Here is a 20,150-nt window from a genome sequence, read left to right as displayed (position 1 = left end):
TAATGCTTATAAAGATAAAATATTAATTATAAAAATAATAATGAAACCAGTCTAGTGAATAATTTTCTCCTAAAAATGTAAATAACTATCTTTCCATTAAAAATAAACAAAGAAATATAAAAGGTTAACAAAAACATTTATTGAACGGTAAAAACAAAATAAAAGAAAATTATGAGACATATTTAAGTAATGAGGAGGGGAGGTGTTTATGAAGAAGGGGCGTCTCCCCTATTCGTCTCAGTCTCTAATAAATGCAACCATTTTCTAGTCATAAAAATATTTCTAAAGGGGGGCCACATACTGGTAAAGCGTTAACCTAGTTCTCACTAATGGAATCAAGTTATCATTTATTTTTATTTAACTGTGAAAAAAAAATATATTTATACTTATATTTATAGAGTACACAACTAATTGTATAATTAATATAAGAATTTAGTATTCTACAGTCGTTTATCTATAATAGATGTAGATAAGATAGACGAATATTAAAGACAACCATTCTTTCTTCTACATTTCCAATCAATATTAGCATATAAATATTCAGTTTAGGTACCCAATGTTTGTAACGGATAAGTAAACAGATCTTCAATATTAATTTTGTTTATTAATTTTGCTTAATTCTGGGAAGAAATGATTACATTAGTGTAGTGATTTTTTGATGTTTACAATGGTAATATCCGTTTTAAGGTGATCAGAATATGAAAAAGTTATTTTTTTTTATAAAAATTGGTGTGTGTCCACTGAAGCTAACTGAAATGTTTCAAAAATTTCGACGTCTATATTTTTCTTAGGTACCACCTAAAAAGGTTTTTAAAAACAAGAAGTAATGCTTGAGTGAATTAATTTTTTTTCTTTAAATTTGGTTTACTTTTTGAATTATTCTTTTTTATTCAATTTGGAAGCCCACTAAAAAATTTGTAACTTTTTTTTTACTTCATTTTTATTGGTTTAAAAAAAGAATTTATGCTGCCCAAAGAAGTGATGTTTATTCTTCTAGCACTGAACAATTTATGAAAATGATTGATCGATTATTATTGATCGATTGTACAATCAAAAGTCTTCCTAAATACCGCCTTCATCCATTAGGGAAATTGGAGGTAAAGTCCGCTTGAACGAATTAAGGTTTCATTTTACTTTTGTTCTCAGTTTGACTTAGTGGTTCTCAATTATTGGTGTTCCTTGAACAAAATTGTTATATTAATAAATTCAAGTAAAGCAAAATTTGTTTTATTACTTGGAGACGGCTAAATAAAAAAACTACATGGTGTTGAGAGAAGTATCGTTCTTTTATCTGACTTCATGTTTATGATCAGTCATTTGAACAAATACAGCTTTAAAGTAAGTGTGAAAAATATTATGTCTATCATGATTAGTGAAAATTAAATGAATAGAATATAAAACAGAATGTTTGTTGATGTAAATAAATATTAAAGATTGACAACTGTTGTTATTCCAAGTAAATTTATTCTGATATAATACAGGCCCACATTGATGTAATAAATTTATTACATCGTGCAAATGTTTATAATCAAAAGCTTTTTGATTATTACTTAATAACAGGTACAAGAACGGCTATGTGACATTTTTTGCCACACATTTAAATAAATTATTAACCAAACAAAAATGCCACTGAACGCAATTATGGAACAATCATAACATTTAGTTGGTCAGTTGTTACATGCGCATAACAGAATTAGGCACAAAATTTATAAACAGTAATTAGCGATATTAATGTGGCACTGGAATTTGAAGTAAATATTGAAGTTTTTACTTAGAAAGAAAGTAGAAATATCTTGAAATATAAAACCAATCTTAACACATAAAACAACCTTTGACTACTGAAAAGTTTATAAACTTTTCAGCCAATACTAAGAAGGGCACAATGTTTCAGATAATTACATAAATTTTTGATTGTTTACATTTACACGATTTCCTGTTATAATTACAATGCTAGAGTTGTTTCACTTTTAGTAACATTAGCACAGTTGGTCTGTGTAGATACTCAATACCAGGTAGTGTAATAACCGACTCGTTATCCCAGTAACTGAATACGCTGAAGTTTGCTTGTTTTTTTTTTAATGTACAAATTTGACACGTTAAAACGTATTGTTATAGTAATGTTATCTCTAGTATTCCAGGTTAGGCGTGTTTTTACAATATCCAAGGTTGGTAACTTGATAAGTTTCAGTAAAATTATATTGAATGGTCTGTACTGATTATTTAATCAAAATGAATTTCTCTTCCTTGCTAAAGTGGGCCTTTTAATTGAGCTCAGTTATTTTTCCTCTCTCTGAATTAATTTTTATTTTTCTTGTATTTATTTCCGCTTACGGTATTCAATTTATAGGAAGTATTAAGATGGTGTTAAATGTTAGATATCGTGTTTTATTTTGTCATATCTGTTGCGAGGTCTCCTGTAATCCTTTTACACCCGTGGGGGTCCATAGTTTGGTCTGTTTTAATTAGAAAGATGGAGTCACCTTGTCCGAGAATAAACGCTCGTTTTTATGTCTTTAACCGCCCTATACATACAGATCTAAACATTCCTTTTATTACCCAAGTCGCCAAAAACGTGATATAGAAAACTTCATTTCAACCTGCAATCACACGCAAATCCTCTAGTCCCAAAATCTTTCTTCTAAAACACTTTCTGACAACGCCAACCAGATAGCCTCATGATTTTCTCTCTAGTGCAGCGTTTCCCAACCTTTTTTTGGCTCACGTACCACTGTGGTAGTACATCATGCTGAATTGTACCACTTCGTAAAAATGATTGTATTTCGTGAAATTTGTTATTCCAAGTGCGTTATTTTATTATTATTATCTTTATTTGTATAGAAATACAATACAAAGAGATGCAAAGGAGTTCAAGTTCTTGTTCACTTTATAAACGTTGTAAACTGTATAAGATCTTAGTTTTAAAACTTTTTTTAAATAATTAAAAATTGCTTACATATTTTTCTCTCTAAAATTATTAATTAATTTACAACGTTCTTCTTTGGCTGACTGCAGAATTAATCTGTCAAAGCCGTGGGGCTATAAGGATAATTGTAGGCCTATTAAATGGCCACTGCAGGCTCAGAAAACACATGCATCGCATGGGCCTGGCAGATGATAGCCTCTGTAGGTTCTGTCAGGAAGAGGAGGAAACGGCACTGCACGTGTTGTGTCAGTGTGAGGGGCTTGTCTGTGGCTAAGGATGTTACTTCTCGGGGAGGAAATACCTCAAGGCCTGGTGAGCTTTATCCAGCATTAAGAGTCTGATCAAAAGGACAGGGTCTGGAGGGTGAGCTCTAAAGTGAGGGGAGCCACAATAGATCCGAAGGGGTCGCAGTGGCGTAGGCCTTGAGGCCGCCCTAGACTAATCTAATCCAACGTTCTTCTTTATGATTATTATATTTGTTTATATAGAGTGGGATTCTAAAACGTTGCTTACTTAACTGGGCAGCTGATAGACAATTAATGTTTCCTGCTCGTTCTTATTAAACACATTAAACAATGATCTTTGGGGTTTGATTGCACAAAATTACATTATTGATTTTTAAATTTAGTAACATAAGGGGGCCACCCAATTTTATTTCAAAAAGAATTCTTATAACTTGAAAAGAAATGAATTTATCCGGAATATTGTTGACCAACATTTTGTAATAAATTTTGAAAATTCCGAAATATATTATACATAATGTTATTTACTTTATTTAAATCAGTTAAGTGCAAATATTCCCTGTTTTATTATAGAAATATTAGGTTTGTTATATACAAGGTGTGTTCAAAAAGTAACGGGAATTTTCGTTTTTTGAAAAAAATATTTATTTATTCATCTACATTAATATTGTCGCCTTCAAAGTAGTCCCCTTCGCATACAATACACTTGTGCCAGCGCTTTTTCCAATCCTCGAAACACTTCTGAAACTCGATCTTTGTGATAGCTTTCAGCTCTTTCAGCGATTCGCTTTTAATGTCATCTATGCTTGTAAAACGACAGCCTTTTAATGTTCTCTTTATGTTTGGAAATAGAAAAAAGTCACATGGAGCCATGTCTGGCGAATATGGAGGCTGGGGCATCGTTAAAGTTTTGTTTTTGGCCAAAAATTCACGAACAAGCAATGAAGTGTGAGCAGGTGCATTATCGTGGTGCAAAATCCATGAATTGTTTTGCCACAAATCCGGGCGTTTTTTTCGGATTGCTTCACGCAAACGTCGTTGAACTTGTAGGTAGTACTCCTTATTGATTGTTTGACCTTGTGGCAAGAATTCATGATGCACTATGCCATTAAAATCGAAGAACACAGTGAGCATAACCTTCACATTCGACCGCACTTGTCGAGCCTTTTTCGGTCTTGGCGATCCAGAATGCCTCCACTGGGACGATTGAGCCTTAGTTTCGACATCGTATCCGTAAACCCATGTTTCGTCACCTGTTATAACACGTTTCAGTAGATCCGCATCGTTGTCGACTTCATTGAGTGACTCTTGAGCAACTTCCATTCTCCGCTGTATTTGTTCGAAATTCAACAATTTTGGAACAAATTTTGCTGCCACACGTTTCATACCCAAAACATCCGAAAAAATTTCATGGCATGAGCCAATTGATATGGCAACATCATCAGCGACTTCTCTGATTGTGATTCGGCGATCGTTCATAACCATTTCTTTCACTTTTTTCACGTTTTCATCGGTTGTTGATGTGCTTGGACGTCCAGGTCGTTCGTCATCTTCAACGTTTTCGCGGCCATCTTGGAAACGCTTATACCACTCGTAAATCCTTGTTTTACTCATAGCAGACTCACCATATGCCTTTATTAACATTTCACACACTTTATTTCATTTTTTACGCAAAATTTAATACAAATTCTTTGATCCATTTTTTTTAACAAACAAAAATCGCCAAGCTCGAAAAACACGTCTAACCTTAACGGCTGCCACTTAAGAAGTAAACAATGAATATTACTGAAAATTTTATCGTACTTCAGGGGCATGTGTACCAACATAATAAAAAAAAAAAATTTTACAATCAGACTCTCCAAACCCGCGAAATTTAAAAATTCCCGTTACTTTTTGAACACACCTCGTAAATTTAACCCTTGATATACAAAAGTTTTTTAAAAAATACTTTCATGAATAAACAATCTGTAAATCAATTAATATCGTTACCATTAATGAATATTTTTGCAAGTAGAAATATTATACTGGATTTACAACAAAATTTCCCTTAAGTTGGTAATCGATCACTGGGTATTTATTACCAAACTGCCACCTTGATATCTGTTGGCCGTAAAATTATTTTTATTTCCTTTTATTATTATTATTGAATTATTATTATTATTGAGTTTTTTTTTTTTTTTTTATTTCTATGTGTGCATATATTTATAGGCGTGAGAACCAAAGAGTGAATTCGCGAATGAATGTTTAAAGAATAATTGGTCGGCTCTATCATCTCTGTGATACATAAATATTTATTTATGTCTGGCTGTATAATAAAATGTCAATGCCACAAAAAAAAAAAATAGTAGAGGTGTGGGAACTATTTTAACGTTAAGATTTCTAATTTACTAACACGGTTAGTAAATTTCATCTCCTTCAAAAAGAGCATTGACTTGGATGATAAACAGAATACACCTTTCAGTACTTGTGAAGATAGTTGCGTAGATAGTGTTAGTGATTAAGGAGGTGGGGAAAGTACTCTCGACGAGCTGCGGAGTGGCCTGTCCCACGGGGCGGGATTGTGTATACACACCGTCGTGACCCAGTCAGGCTTTGTATAGAGTCAGTCAACACTCGGCTGTAGGACTGTACAGTTGTCAGTGCGCTGCTAACCCTGCGTCTCTACAACCTCCTGTATAAAATCAATTCTTTTTCAAGTATTATTCTTTACGATCAACACGCGTAGAATCTTCCGTAGTCTGGCTGTCATTTTGGGATACTATCGCAATTGGAGGTACACTTTTTTTTTTAAATTCTATTTATTTATTATTAATTAAGTAATTTTATTACCAAAACAAAACATGTTCAAAGGCCCTCTACACAGAACTGTTGCCTAATTTAGGCTATATTATCTTATTTTAGGGCAGTTATTCATTCACAAAAAAAATTCTTACTACCCTCTGTGCTCCTGCTGGTGATATATACTCCTGATTCTCCTGATATAGGACAAGCTTTTGTAATCTTTTCTGCTACCAAAACATCGCAACATTATATAAACAAAGTGGTGCTTGTACTCGAAAGTACTAAATTTAACAATTTTTCTTTGCTTTGAACTCAGAATTTCATAACAAACTTTTAACTCTTGAATTATGCATTTAATAAAAACTGTACATTGCAATAAATGTGACTCTAAAGTCTTACTATTTCATCCCATAGTTCCTCCAAAAACGGAATCTCACAGAATAATTATTCAAATTAAAGTTTTTAGATCTATCAGATTTTTTAATTACCAAGTTTATCGTTTAAACCATTTTCTGTTTAAGAATATACTTTTTTCGAACTCTGAAATATTGGAACATATTTAATTCTTCTTAATTATATCAAACAATTATGTTCGTATTTTTTACCGAAATAGCACTTAAGAGGGGATTCTCTCATCTCTTTTCCCAAATAAGGGGCCCTTAGAAATTGCCTCAGAAAATTTTTGATAAATTTTCGATAAAATCTCAAAAAAAAGAAGGTGAAATGTCCCATTAGTAAGGAGGAATTTGATTATTAAGTTACAGAAAAATGGTTGGATCTATTCTAAAATTTCGAGTTCTAGGATAATATTTTTAATATCTTCCGTCGTAACCACGCATATTTATTGTATCTCTGACCGATTTTGTACTTTCATTCATTGTCAGAGGTAGATTAAGCAATTTATTGTACAGATTTCGACTTCACTTACTTTACCGTATCACTATACTTAGCTGACTAATAAAGTATCATCAAAATTTCTTTCTGCCTCAAGGGGGAAGGTTTTGTCTTCAAAAATGTGAAAATTTGAAATCAATATTTGGGGCATAAATCGCAATACTTCCCAAAAGTTGGTGAGAAATGCAAAATGGAATACCCAAAATAGTTTATTTTATTTTTTGTTCGCTTTGTTTACGATTCATTGTCATTAATTGTATTAATCTAATTATTGATTCAATCATTTGTTGATCTCCATGATCTTTCAGCAAATTTAGCTGAATTCGTGAAAAGAGTGTACAGAAACTTTGTTAAAGAATTTTTTAATTGTGAAAAAGAAAAAAAGATCTACTGAAGTGTATTAAATTTTGTAGCCGCAGTTACCAAAAGTATTTCTCGATAACAAATATTGCTTTTAAAGTAGAAAATTCACTTAATTATTTTTCTCGAAATATTTTAATTTAATTTAGAAAAACGCAATAAAAATTAGAATTTTCTTTATGTCTTGCAAAAAAATTGGTTGTACTCTACAATTATAGAAATTGTCGAGAGTGGAGGTACCAGATTTAATTCTCGATCTTGACCTTGCTTTTAATATCATTTATTAAAGATATTTTATTAAAAAGAATGTTAAATGTGATTGGTTTGAAATTGAATAGAATTATATTAAAATACAGTACGTAATGTAGAGGACTGCCGCCATTTTCATTCAAACACAGGTTTAGTTATTATTTATTTGTTTATTTACGAGGGTCGTTTGAAAAGTCCGTGCAAAAATAAAAACTACCTAATTTTTTTGGGGTAAACCTTTTTTATTTTTCAACATAGTCTCCTTTTAGGCTTATACACTTCGTCCAACGCTGCTCTAGTTTGTTGATCCCTTCCGAATAATAGGATTTGTCCAAGTCTGAAAAATAGCCATTCGTTTCTGCAATCACCTCCTCGTTTGAATAAAATCTTTTTGCCGCCAGCCATTTCTTCATATTGGGGAACAAATAGTAGTCCGAGGGAGCCAAGTCTAGAGATAGCACTACTGGCGCGTATCGAGGTTATGTTTAGTTAGTAGCATCTCTTGGAAGAACACACACCATGTTTCAGCCAGATCGGTCTATTTCTTTGTGTTTAGCATTCGTTTGAATCGAGGAAGTCGAGTGATTTTCAAAAAATGGACGAAAAAGAATTTCGTGTGTTGATTAAACACTACTTTATGAAAGGCAAAACGCCTCAGGAGACTAAAGAGAAGCTTGATAAACATTATGGTGACTCTGCATCTTCGATTAGAACAGTTTATAAGTGGTTTCAAAATTTTCGGAGTGGCCATATGGGCACAAGTGACGCTGAACGTTACTACTCCAGAAATCATTGTTAAAATCCATGATATGGTGATGGATGACAGAAGAGTGAAGGTGCGTGAGATTGCTAGTGCTGTGGGCATCTCGAATGAACGGGTACATAATATTTTGCATCAACATTTGGACATGACAAAGCTATCCGCAAGATGGGTGCCGCGATTGCTCACACTTGACCAAAAATGAAATCGTGTGAAGTGTTGCAAGGACGGTTTGCAGCTGTTCCAGAAGAATCCGCAGGACTTTAAGCGTCGTTTCGTCACTGCGGATGAAACATGGATACATCACTACACTCCTGAGACCAAAGAACAATCTAAACAATGGGTTACCAAGGGGGAATCTGCGCCAAAAAAAGACGAAGACCGTTCCTTCGGCCGGAAAGATTATGGCGACTGTCTTTTGGGATTCGCAAGGAATAATCCTCATCGACTATCTGGAAAAGGGTAAAACTATTACAGGTGCATATTATTCATCGTTATTGGACCGTTTGAAAACCGAGCTGCAAGAAAAACGCCCACGATTGGCCCACAAAAAAGTCCTTTTCCATCACGACAACGCACCAGCTCTCACCTCAGCAGTTGTGGTCGCAAAATTAATGGAAATAGGGTTCCAACTCGTTTCACATCCCCCCTATTCTCCAGTCTTGGCTCCCTCGGACTACTATTTGTTCCCCAATATGAAGAAATGGCTGGCGGGAAAAATATTTTATTCAAACGAGGAGGTGATTGCAGAAACGAATGGCTATTTTTCAGACTTGGACAAATCCTATTATTCGGAAGGGATCAACAAACTAGAGCAGCGTTGGACGAAGTGTATAAGCCTAAAAGGAGACTATGTTGAAAAATAAAAAAGGTTTACCCCAAAAAATTAAGTAGTTTTTATTTTTGCACGGACTTTTCAAACGACCCTCGTAAATAAACAAATAAATATTAACTAAACCTGTGTTTGATCGAAAGTATTATATAATTACGTACTTTATTTTAATATAATTCTATTCAACTTCAAACCAATCACATTTAAAATTCTTTTTAATAAAATATCTTTAATAAATGAAATTTTCATTTGTTTCAATAAAATTGAAATATACAATTTATTTTGGACAGGCTGAAGAGCCACCACAATTTGGATAAAAGAGCCGCATGCGGCTCGCGAGCCGCGGGTTGCTGACCTCTGTCCTAGACGAAAACTAGAAACCGAATATTTGACATAATCACTTATTGTTGAGAGGACAAAACACTGAGTAAAGCGCGTTCTCCCGATTTTATAAACTACTCAACTTGAACCCAAAATACTCGTATTTCGTCTTTACTACTACAAAATTATGTTCTAGTAATAAACTCTCATAGTACGCCCAATACTTCTGTAACTACTTCTGTTACAAACACATAAAATTGCATTTTAAACGTAGAGAAAGTGAACTTTCAAAAAAAAATAAACCCGCCTTGATGTCATTCTTGTACAATTAAATAATACGTTCTTCTACGAAGATGCAATAACTACACTGAAATCTTGGCGTTGTCCAAATATCTTCTCTTTCTAAATTGTGAATGCACGCTAGGCGTCCATTAACCTCTTAACTCTACAGCCGCTGGCAACCAACTCACCTTCTCTTCCTCTGGTTTCCAATTGAAAGTAATCGATAGTTGATTTATTATATGTTTTGCCTTGCATTTCAAATGTGTTATTTGTAGTCAAATGTATTATTATTTAATAAATCCATTTGGTAGATTTGATTCTCGAATAGGTATATTACTTTCTCTTACATATCTAAAAAGGAAGTACGAGTATGTTGTAAACCGGATACAATTTCAGAATTTGGAATTTTCAATGTGAAATAAATGTTTTGCATTCCATGAAACCAAGTTTTAGACCAAACCAATTTGTTTAATCTAAAATGAAACAATGCTGCACTTTTCCGTGTACTTTTCAGTAAAATTAAAAGCAGATTTTAGATTTTGTGAAATTTTCAATGGTTGTTTCAAAAAATTGGGTCTTTATAGGTGATTCAAAAATTGAATTGAATCACAGAATGTCGAATTTAGTATTTAGCTTAGGTACCAACAGAGGACGTCATCATAAGTTTTTGGTCAAATTCGTTCTATCAGAAGTACCAACTTTTACTGAATCAAATTCTTAGTTTTTTTTTTTTTAAATTTCTCAAAAACTATTCCTAAAAATTATTTACATTTTTACTAATTATACATCCGAAGATCTACACGATCATTTTTACGAAAATGAGATCTAGGATTTCATTTAAACTTTATGCATACGTTATACTGCAGTAGTGCCAATATTTTTACGGAAATGATAATCTAGGATTTCATTTAAACTTTATGCAACATTATATTCCAGTAGTGCCAATATTTTTACGAAAATGATAATCTAGGATTTCATTTAAACTTTATGCAACATTATATTCCAGTAGTGCCAATATTTTTACGAAAATGATAATCTAGGATTTCATTTAAACTTTATGCAACATTATATTCCAGTAGTGCCAATATTTTTACGAAAATGATAATCTAGGATTTCATTTAAACTTTATGCAACATTATATTCCAGTAGTGCCAATATTTTTACGAAAATGATAATCTAGGATTTCATTTAAACTTTATGCAACATTATATTCCAGTAGTGCCAATATTTTTACGAAAATGATAATCTAGGATTTCATTTAAACTTTATGCAACATTATATTCCAGTAGTGCCAATATTTTTACGAAAATGATAATCTAGGATTTCATTTAAACTTTATGCGTACATTATATTCCAGTAGAGCTATACATGTCCTCACATAACTTTCAGTGCTTTCTAAATGTTATCAAAATTCGTTCAAACATCCTCAATACTTAATTAATTTTTAATTCTTAATTAACAACTTGTAGTTTAAAATAACAAAATAATTGCTAAATTAATAACTATATTGATTTCTGAACTGCTTAAGTTTAATTACCTCAAATTTAATTCCGGCAACAAAAAAGAAGTTAAATAATTTATTTTTATTTTTTTTAATGGAATTTTAATAAATTTTGGTAACCAAAAAGAGGTGACATAATTTTTATTTTGTATTCGAATTTATATTTATAATTTTTATTTTTAATCATTGCAAACACTTACGTTGTAATAATCTTATCACAAACAACTTCGTGATATTATTAGCACGTTTTACTATTTCGTATTAATTTCCTTGTAATCCCAAGTGATTTTTTCGTCCATTTTACCGTAAATTTCCTTTCTGTAAATTGATCATATTAAACTTCTTTGTTTCTCTTGAAATTTACTTTTAATTTAAATGTTATGTGTAAAATTAATTATGTTATTATAATCTGGATGCCAGTGACAAATTCTTGTTCAAAAAGTTTAACTTTTGTACAATAAAGATTAATAATGAAAGGCAGCCTGCAATATTTATTTGCTAAATTTGTGCAGCAATATTAGATTAAAGGAATTGCGGTAAAAAAGGTTAGGATTTCCCTAAATTTGTTTCAAAATTCTCCGTTTAAAAGAAGACTGTCTAAGTTAAAACGTCAACAATAAAAGCAGGAGAAATTGTGTATGGACTGCTTTCGTTTGCTCCAATTTTTGCCAACTAACATTCACTTTATGGATTTAAGGAAAGCAAAAGTTTTCGCATACAAAAATAAAGCGGTATTCACGACTGTTTAAAAAATCCTACATTTCGCTTTAAAATTTAAGGCGTCAATTTGTCCCTTTGTCAATTGAAAGTAAGATTTAATTTGTATGTAATACACGCGCCGGCCATGTGTGTTTGCTATGCGAATAGCATTTAATTTACTAAAGAAAACTCAAGAACAAACAAAAGTGTATCATGATGAAAGTGTTCTGACTATATTGTTTCACGAAATAAATTTTAATCAAATCGACTTTTTTCTTTTTATAGAAATTCTGAAAATCAAATATACATTCGAGCCTCCCATAGAGGACACTCTCACTAGCGACCACCTCCATTTACGGACAGTTTTTGGATTTCCCCGTTTCATCCCAATACACTTTCTATATAAAAGAACCTCCATCTAACGGACACTCTACATAGCGACCGCGGACATTGATTTTCAGGGAACGGATTAAATATTTCACCTCCCACCAACGACCACCTTATTATTAAAAGTCCGTTTGACGCGGAGATCAAAATAATTATCCTCTCTCAAGTTTTTCTTTTTTTCTGGGTTTTTCCTAAAGTTTCCTGTATAAGCTCCATACATCTTGTACCATTTTAATCATTTTTTCAATATTACTTTGGACGAACAATATTCTTTTTTCCGATATGTCTCTCAAACGAAAGTGGCTTAACTCTAGAAGAGAAAATAAATGTGTTGGGAAGATTTTGCAAAAACCAAATCGAGCCATCGTCAACTTGCCGAAAGGTTTGTTCTATTTTTCTAATAATAGATGATAGTATGATGATAATTTTACCATAAATTGTTATTGTTATGAATAAATGTGATGATTACTATAAAAATTATTAATTAAGTCAATAATATATAGTTTTTTGATAAATTTTTTGGATAATTAAGAAAAACTTGATACATATCATATAGCTGCAATAATTATGCAATTATGTACGTTTTTAAATCTATTAATAATAAACAATTTTTAAACAGATGTTTGGAAAAAACCCATATTTTTTCATTATGAAACTTGCCTACCTCCTTCTAACGGCCACCTCCAAACAGCGGCCACTTTGCTTTCCCCCGCCTGTGTCCGTTATTGAGAGGTTCGACTGTATATATAGGGAGAATAGCTGGCAATTTAGTTTTATGAAAATGTTTAATTTAGAATAAGTTAGTTCATTTTTTTTGCATCAGGTTTTATTTCCCAGAATGCAGTGGACGGAGAAGGATAGCCAACTTAACTAATATGAAAGAATAAATATCTTTGATTGTATCAAATATGAAAATATCATTTAGTGAATAAGTCACCTAAACATTCTGAGTACAAAATATCATTTATTAGGCAATCTTCATAAAAAAAGTTTAAATGTTTATTATAAAAGCATCATTGAAATTACATAATCCAAGGTAATCTTAGCTTTCACTTGCAAATTTAATTGCATTCATAAAAAAAAAAACAATATTTAGAAATGCTATACAAGGAATAATTGTTCTTGATTTTCTTCTATTTTATGCATTCAGAAGCTGTTGCTCCACTACTCCTTAATTATGTTGTCTTGTCATTTGTATTTAATTCATATTTTGAAAACAATAAAAGCCTTTCGAATTTTTGCTTCCCCTTTTTTTTTATAAATTCTAATTGCTTATTTAATTATACTCAAAAAAATTTCTCATCTAGAAAATGCATTAAAATTTCTTAAGATGAAAGCTGGCGGAAAAGTCTGTTTTTTCCGTTAAAAATGAATGTTTAGCGTAAGTATACACTATGAAGAAAAATGTAACCTTCCTCTTTTCCAGCAATACGTAAAACCTTCCTTCCCTGTGAGCGTAGAAACAATCGACGGCAATTGCTTTGATTTCTAGATCTCAGAGTTAGTTAGTTTTACAAAGAGTATCTATACTCGCTTCGGTGGTACATATACTAAAATAAATAAATGTAAAACATTAGATAATGTTTAAACAGAAATCCACATACTAGACTTAAAAGACAAGCAATGACTAGACGTGCGAAACTGCTTTACAGACTACTTGGACGACGCTCTAAATTACCTACTGAACTCAAACGCTTAATATATAGGACTATTCTCAAACCTATGTGGACTTACGGACTAGAGCTGTGGGGTTCAGCCAAACCTACAAAACATACGGACTGTACAAGACATTTCAATCAAAACTCCTTCGACAGATAGCTGACGCTCCTTTCTACGGTGACTAACCTCACTCTTCACACCGAACCTCAACATTCCCTTCATAGACCAGCTCGCCAAGACTAAATACCAAAAATTACACACTACTCTCTCGACTAGCTCTAATCCTCTTGCACTGTCTCTCGCCTGCTCTGACATCCCTAACAATCCTACTCGCCGACTGAATCGCCAGTGGCCCCGCGACTTCCTTGTAGGCTGAAGATGGATCTTCAGATGATTTAGGAATCATTCTCCTATAGAGAGTGCTACCGCTGGGTAGTTTCTCTCCTCCTGCTCTCCTCCCGCACCAGTTCATCATACTCTCCTCCTCACATTCTCCTCTCTCCTATAGAGAGTGCTACCGCTGGGTAGTTTCTCTCCTCTTGCTCTCCTCCCGCACCAGTTCATCATACTCTCCTCCTCACATTCTCCTCTCTCCTATAGAGAGTGCTACCGCTGGGTAGTTTCTCTCCTCTTGCTCTCCTCCAGCACCAGTTCATCATACTCTCCTCCTCACATCTACCCCTCTCCTATAGAGAGTGCTACCGCTGGGTAGTTTCTCTCCTCCTGCTCTCCTCCCGCAGCAGTTCATCATACTCTCCTCCTCACATCCACCCCTCTCCTATAGAGAGTGCTATCTCTGGGTAGTTTCTCTCCTCTTGCTCTCCTCCCGCACCAGTTCATCATATTCTCCTCCTCACATTCTCCTCTCTCCTATAGAGAGTGCTACCGCTGGGTAGTTTCTCTCCTCTTGCTCTCCTCCCGCACCAGTTCATCATATTCTCCTCCTCACATTCTCCTCTCTCCTATAGAGAGTGCTACCGCTGGGTAGTTTCTCTCCTCTTGCTCTCCTCCCGCACCAGTTCATCATATTCTCCTCCTCACATTCTCCTCTCTCCTATAGAGAGTGCTACCGCTGGGTAGTTTCTCTCCTCTTGCTCTCCTCCCGCACCAGTTCATCATACTCTTCTCATTTACTGATTGTATACAATGTATACGGATTGTAAATTTAAAAAAACATTTATTTATTTGAAAATACGATTCGATCTGCAGGGCTGATTTTCTATTTCTGATTTTCTCCTAAATTAAAGTCAAATCAAATCCAACTTAAACTAGTGCGAGCGATATTCTTGAGTGATTTTACATAACGATCAGGTTTGCGTATGTTAAAAAAGAAGAAAGAAAAAGAAAAGATCGCCATTATTTAAGATGAAAACTTGCGGAAAAGTCTTTTTTCCCCTCAAAAAAGAATATTTACCGGAAGTATACAGAGAATAAATGTGACTATAAAGAAAAATGTAACCTTCCTCTTTTCCAGCAATACGTAAAGACTGTGGGTCTCTTTAGGACGATAGATAATTTTTTGGACTCATCCGCACTACTCTTCTTTCACTTAAGTAGAACCAGAGAAAGCAGAAGAAGAAATTTAAATTATGTTTTCAAAACCTAATTATGTTTATTTTAATTCTATACTATATATATTTTTTTTTTTTTGACTCTCAAAATATTAATAGTTCAAAATAATATTAATCTTATGGATAGATTTTTAATTACGTACTTTCTAAAATAATAAAATTAGATGGGCGAACTGTAGGATTTGTGTGTGAAAATTTTTAGATTACATTAATATGGGAGAAGTAACAGTTATTATAATTTAATTAGCCATTTTTCGATGTCGAATGTTTCGTGTAAAAATCTGAAATCGATAGTAGGAAGTAATGGTATAATATTGAAAGTAAACATTCACTTAAATCGCATCAATTATAATAATATTACAGGAAGGATCCGACATGTCGGTTTTCGCCATCCTTTCGTTTTTTTTATTATTATTAATTATTAAGCATAATTATTCTATGTTTTGAACAAGGATGTGGCGTTCATATTACCACACCCGAAGCTTCTTAACAGTTAACAGAAAAGAAGTGAAATCTTTTTTGAAAACAGTTCTAAATTCAAAATAACAAATTTCGTGCAACTTAGTATTTTGTGCTAACACGAAAACGGTTAACAATTGTATACAATTGTTGCAAAAAGTGCGTCTTGTATTAAACTCTAGTATTCTTGTTCAAAAGGTGCTAGTTCGATCGGTTACTTGCTGTTTTTATTTTGCTCTTTGCTGAAATTTAGGAATTATCTTAGTCTTTACCTGATTTCAGTAGGTACAGAACTCCCCATTTTGTTGGGCGTTTTCTTGTTTAACCACTGATCTTCCTTGCTAGTAACCAAGATACACCAGTCATGTAACCGAACTCAAGCTCGAATAAGCGGATGTATTAGATAAACCACCTCGTTCTGACAACCATTCTTTCATTACCTGTGGTTGTTCTTAGCAATTAGTAATTTTAACCAAATTACGCGATTAATCTCTAATTTTATCGCTACTACCTCCTCAAATGATAAAAAGCGCGCTTAGTTTAGTCTGCCATATCAAATTTTAATTGTTTTCTTTTCATGTTCATCGACGTCTTTGTAACGAAACTGACGTCTACTTTATATCCGGTATCAAAAAAAGATCAATTGATAATAAAGAAAGATTTACAGCAATCAGTGGTGGAAGGTTTCTTAGCTCTAGATCTCATTGACAGAAATAGTAGCAATCTGATCCAACTAAGAGACAATTCCATGTTTTTCCTAATAGTTTTTACTTCTATTCTATCCAATTGGAGCGACCTCAGATGTACTATTTATCACTGCTCTTAGGTGTGGATCTCAGTGACAGAAATAGTAGCAATCTAATCCAACTAAGAGACAATTCCGTGTTTTTCCCAATAGTTTTTACTTCTATTCTGTCCAATTGGAGGACCTCAGATGTACTATTTATCACTGCTCTTAGTTCTGGATCTCATTGACAGAAATAGTAGCAATCTAATCCAACTAAGAGACAATTCCGTGTTTTTCCCAATAGTTTTTACTTCTATTCTATCCAATTGGAGCGACCTCAGGTGTACTATTTATCACTGCTCTTAGTTCTGGATCTCAGTGACAGAAATAGTAGCAATCTAATCCAACTAAGAGACAATTCCGTGTTTTTCCCAATAGTTTTTACTTCTATTCTATCCAATTGGAGCGACCTCAGATGTACTATTTATCACTGCTCTTAGTTCTGGATCTTAGTGACAGAAATAGTAGCAATCTAATCCAACTAAGAGACAATTCCGTGTTTTTCCCAATAGTTTTTACTTCTATTCTATCCAATTGGAGCGACCTCAGATGTACTATTTATCACTGCTCTTAGTTCTGGATCTCATTGACAGAAATAGTAGCAAACTGATCAAACCAATTGGCTATTCCTTGTTTTACGATGGTTTTTATTTCTGTTCTATCCAATTGGAGCGACCTATTTGGTACTTATCAAATATCAACAAAAGATCAACTGATAATAATGAAAGATCTATAGCAATCAGCGATGGGAGGTTTTGCAGGTTTATTTGTTTTGTTTTTTTTTATTTATAACTGCGAAACTTCAATTTTCTGACCAATCTTTTATCTGGGTCAGTCGTTTCTATGAAGCCATTATCTTGCCAAAATACTTCTTCTGTGATCTGTAATTTGTTCGTAGCTTGTTAACAGCGGTAAGTTGCCTGTAATTTACTTGTTAGTTGCATTTTGGTAGCAATTTAATATTAGTCTTTTGTTGCGTTATTTGTTCCTTACAGATCAATAATTTTCGTAAATTATAAAAAGATAAAACAATAACAAATTTACACTATAATGCCATAAGTTGTACTAAATTTATAGATTCAGCAATAAAATGAAAAATAAAAAATGGTATCAATTTGAAAGTCACATTTAAGCCCAACGCATGTTATCATTGAATATTAGCTTAAAAATTATAGTTTCATAGTTCGTAACTTTTTTTAATGCTAGTGGGATAGATTAAGTGCTTGACAAATATTAGAAAACGAAGAATAACTTATCTAACTTGGCTAAATTCTAAAAACTTAATATATATATACATTTTCTTTAAGATATGAAAATTTCATTTATTTTGAGAGTTTGGGACATCCTTAAGTTACTTCTTCTTATTCTTCGGCTCGACGGTCCTTTGGTCCTTAAAAAGAATCAAGGCCTCCACCCATTTCTTTTCCCATTCCTTCGTCTCCTTGACCTTCATTCTCCAACCTCATTTAATCATGATTCTGAGGAGATCCTTCTCATGTTGATTTATCCAACTGTTTGATGGATTGAAATGTCATCCATCGCTAATCATGGACCACTGCTGCCCTCGTATTCCTTATTTTCGTGGCCATCTCAATCCAACTTTGCTTGTTTCTGGTCACTACGTCTGCATCTTCATTGATTTTCTGCAGTACCTCCAAAGTATAGTACAAAAACGCAGTTTTTCAGTAAGTTAGTAAGATTGCAAACATTCGTGACTTCCTTCATAGTTACTAAATAATAATAGTAATAATAATAACAGTAATAATTTTTTTTTTTTTTTTAAAGAGGGGTGAAATGCAACTTACGCACATTGTGCCGGACTCCCTCGCGGCCTACCGGCTAAAACACCCCCCTACTGCCAGGCCTAGCCTGGATTCGCTTATGCAGCGCTACTTCAGGCTAGGCTCCTGTTCCTTACCCACTAGGGGTTATCCTCCTCTCCATCCAGATCTCTCCTTTTAAGGGTTAGTACTGCCCTTGTAAACATCGCCACAGCATTCCACTGCGCCCTGCCAGAGAGCATTATGCTTTGGAAGCGCTCGGGAACCCATTGACCCACTCTTTCTTCCAGATCCCTTCTGATACGACCCCATATTTCGCACTCAAAGAATGTGTGATGGGCGTCTTCTCTCATTCCTGCACAGTGGGGGCAATTTCCCTCCGACCGCTTCCCTATCTTCCGGAGAAACTCCCGGAAGTAACCATGGCCTCTGAGGAGCTGGGTGAGGTAGTAATCTACCTCACCGAAACCTCTACCAACCCAACTTCTGACATCTGCCGCCCATCTGCCACGAGATTCCCCAGTCCACGCATCTTGCCACGCAGCCATTGTGCGCTCCCGCTCTTCTCGGTAGGCTGCTGCTCTATCGGCCTTCCACCTTCTTTCAAAGAGCCGTTTCCTCTCATTAGCTAGTAGCGCCACGGAGATAACTCCCGCGATCACCAAAATGGCCGGTTCAGAAACTGTTCTGCAATCCGTAACGCGCCAACCCTCTGCCAGTCTCTTTCTATATACATCCTTCTGGAGCGCGTCCGCCCAGATCTCAGTAGCAGTATGGAGTGCGCTACTCCCATTAGCACCTTACGGGTATGAGCCCTCGGCCTCCCTACGTTAGTCAGTAACCTACTTAACTTTCCTACATATTTTGATGCCTTATCGGCAGCCTTCTGTAATTGCTTGCCGATAGTTAACTTGGCATCTAAGGTTATTCCTAACTTAGAACTTAGTTTCTGTAACTCAACCAACCCGCATAGCCACGCCCTGAAGAGGACAATATATTTGTCGAAACGTTGGCAAAAAGACGAGTTTGACCGATTCCTCGCCAATCTTGAATCCTAAGTTTAACAATTTACGGTCACGAAACCTATATATTAGTAATAATAATAACAACGACAATAATAATAATAATGTGCTATATCTATATATTTTTTGCTAGTGAAGTATTAATATTTACGTCGCTCCTTCATGAAAGAAATGGAACAGATAAAAGTACAATTGTTTATAATTTCGACCTTTCTGTTTATAAGCATTTACAAATAGGCAAGACTAATCCATTCAGTCCTCAATTCTATAACAGTTTTATAGGTAAGCCTAAAGAGAGAAATAGGGCAGTAAGAGGATCATTTGTTTAATCATTCCATTTTACCTCGCTGGTTAATAAGCTTTTTTTAAAAAACAGATAATAGCATAAATTACAAAGAATTAGAAGAAGAAGTCACGGGAATAGTCTAAATCGGATTGTTTTTTGCTAATAAAGTGCTTAAAAACGTATTAGTAGTCGTATTAAAAGGGATTTCAGACTTAAATTTATGTGGACGCTGATAATTCCGTCAGATTGTGCTAAATGTGTTCGGTTTTTATATTTATTTTAACAAATTTATCGCTTCCTCTTTAATATGAACTATAAAATGTCAAATGAAATAAATTTCTTCCTAATCCAGGG

General features: G+C 33.9%; 1 protein-coding gene across 7 annotated transcripts in view; it reads left to right on the top strand.

The window, feature by feature from the left end:
* Nucleotides 1-1,166: 1,166 nt before the first annotated feature.
* LOC141460434 (uncharacterized) overlaps nucleotides 1,167-20,150 on the top strand; it is a 166,339-nt gene continuing 147,355 nt past the window's right edge. For 6 of the 7 annotated variants that reach the window (XR_012462050.1, XR_012462049.1, XM_074140425.1 and 3 more), the window contains exon 1: nucleotides 5,754-5,938. The gene's annotated coding sequence lies outside the window, so the exon portion shown is untranslated. Of the gene's footprint in view, nucleotides 1,339-5,753; nucleotides 5,939-20,150 lie in introns of those variants that run through there. The other variant, XM_074140424.1, reaches the window with a different exon arrangement.

The sequence above is a fragment of the Rhodnius prolixus genome, unplaced genomic scaffold (genome assembly GCF_049639745.1).
Source record: "Rhodnius prolixus isolate KJV_2025 unplaced genomic scaffold, Rpr scaffold_6, whole genome shotgun sequence".
Classification (NCBI taxonomy): Eukaryota; Metazoa; Arthropoda; class Insecta; order Hemiptera; family Reduviidae; genus Rhodnius; species Rhodnius prolixus.
This window is presented reverse-complemented; position numbering and strand designations above follow the sequence as displayed.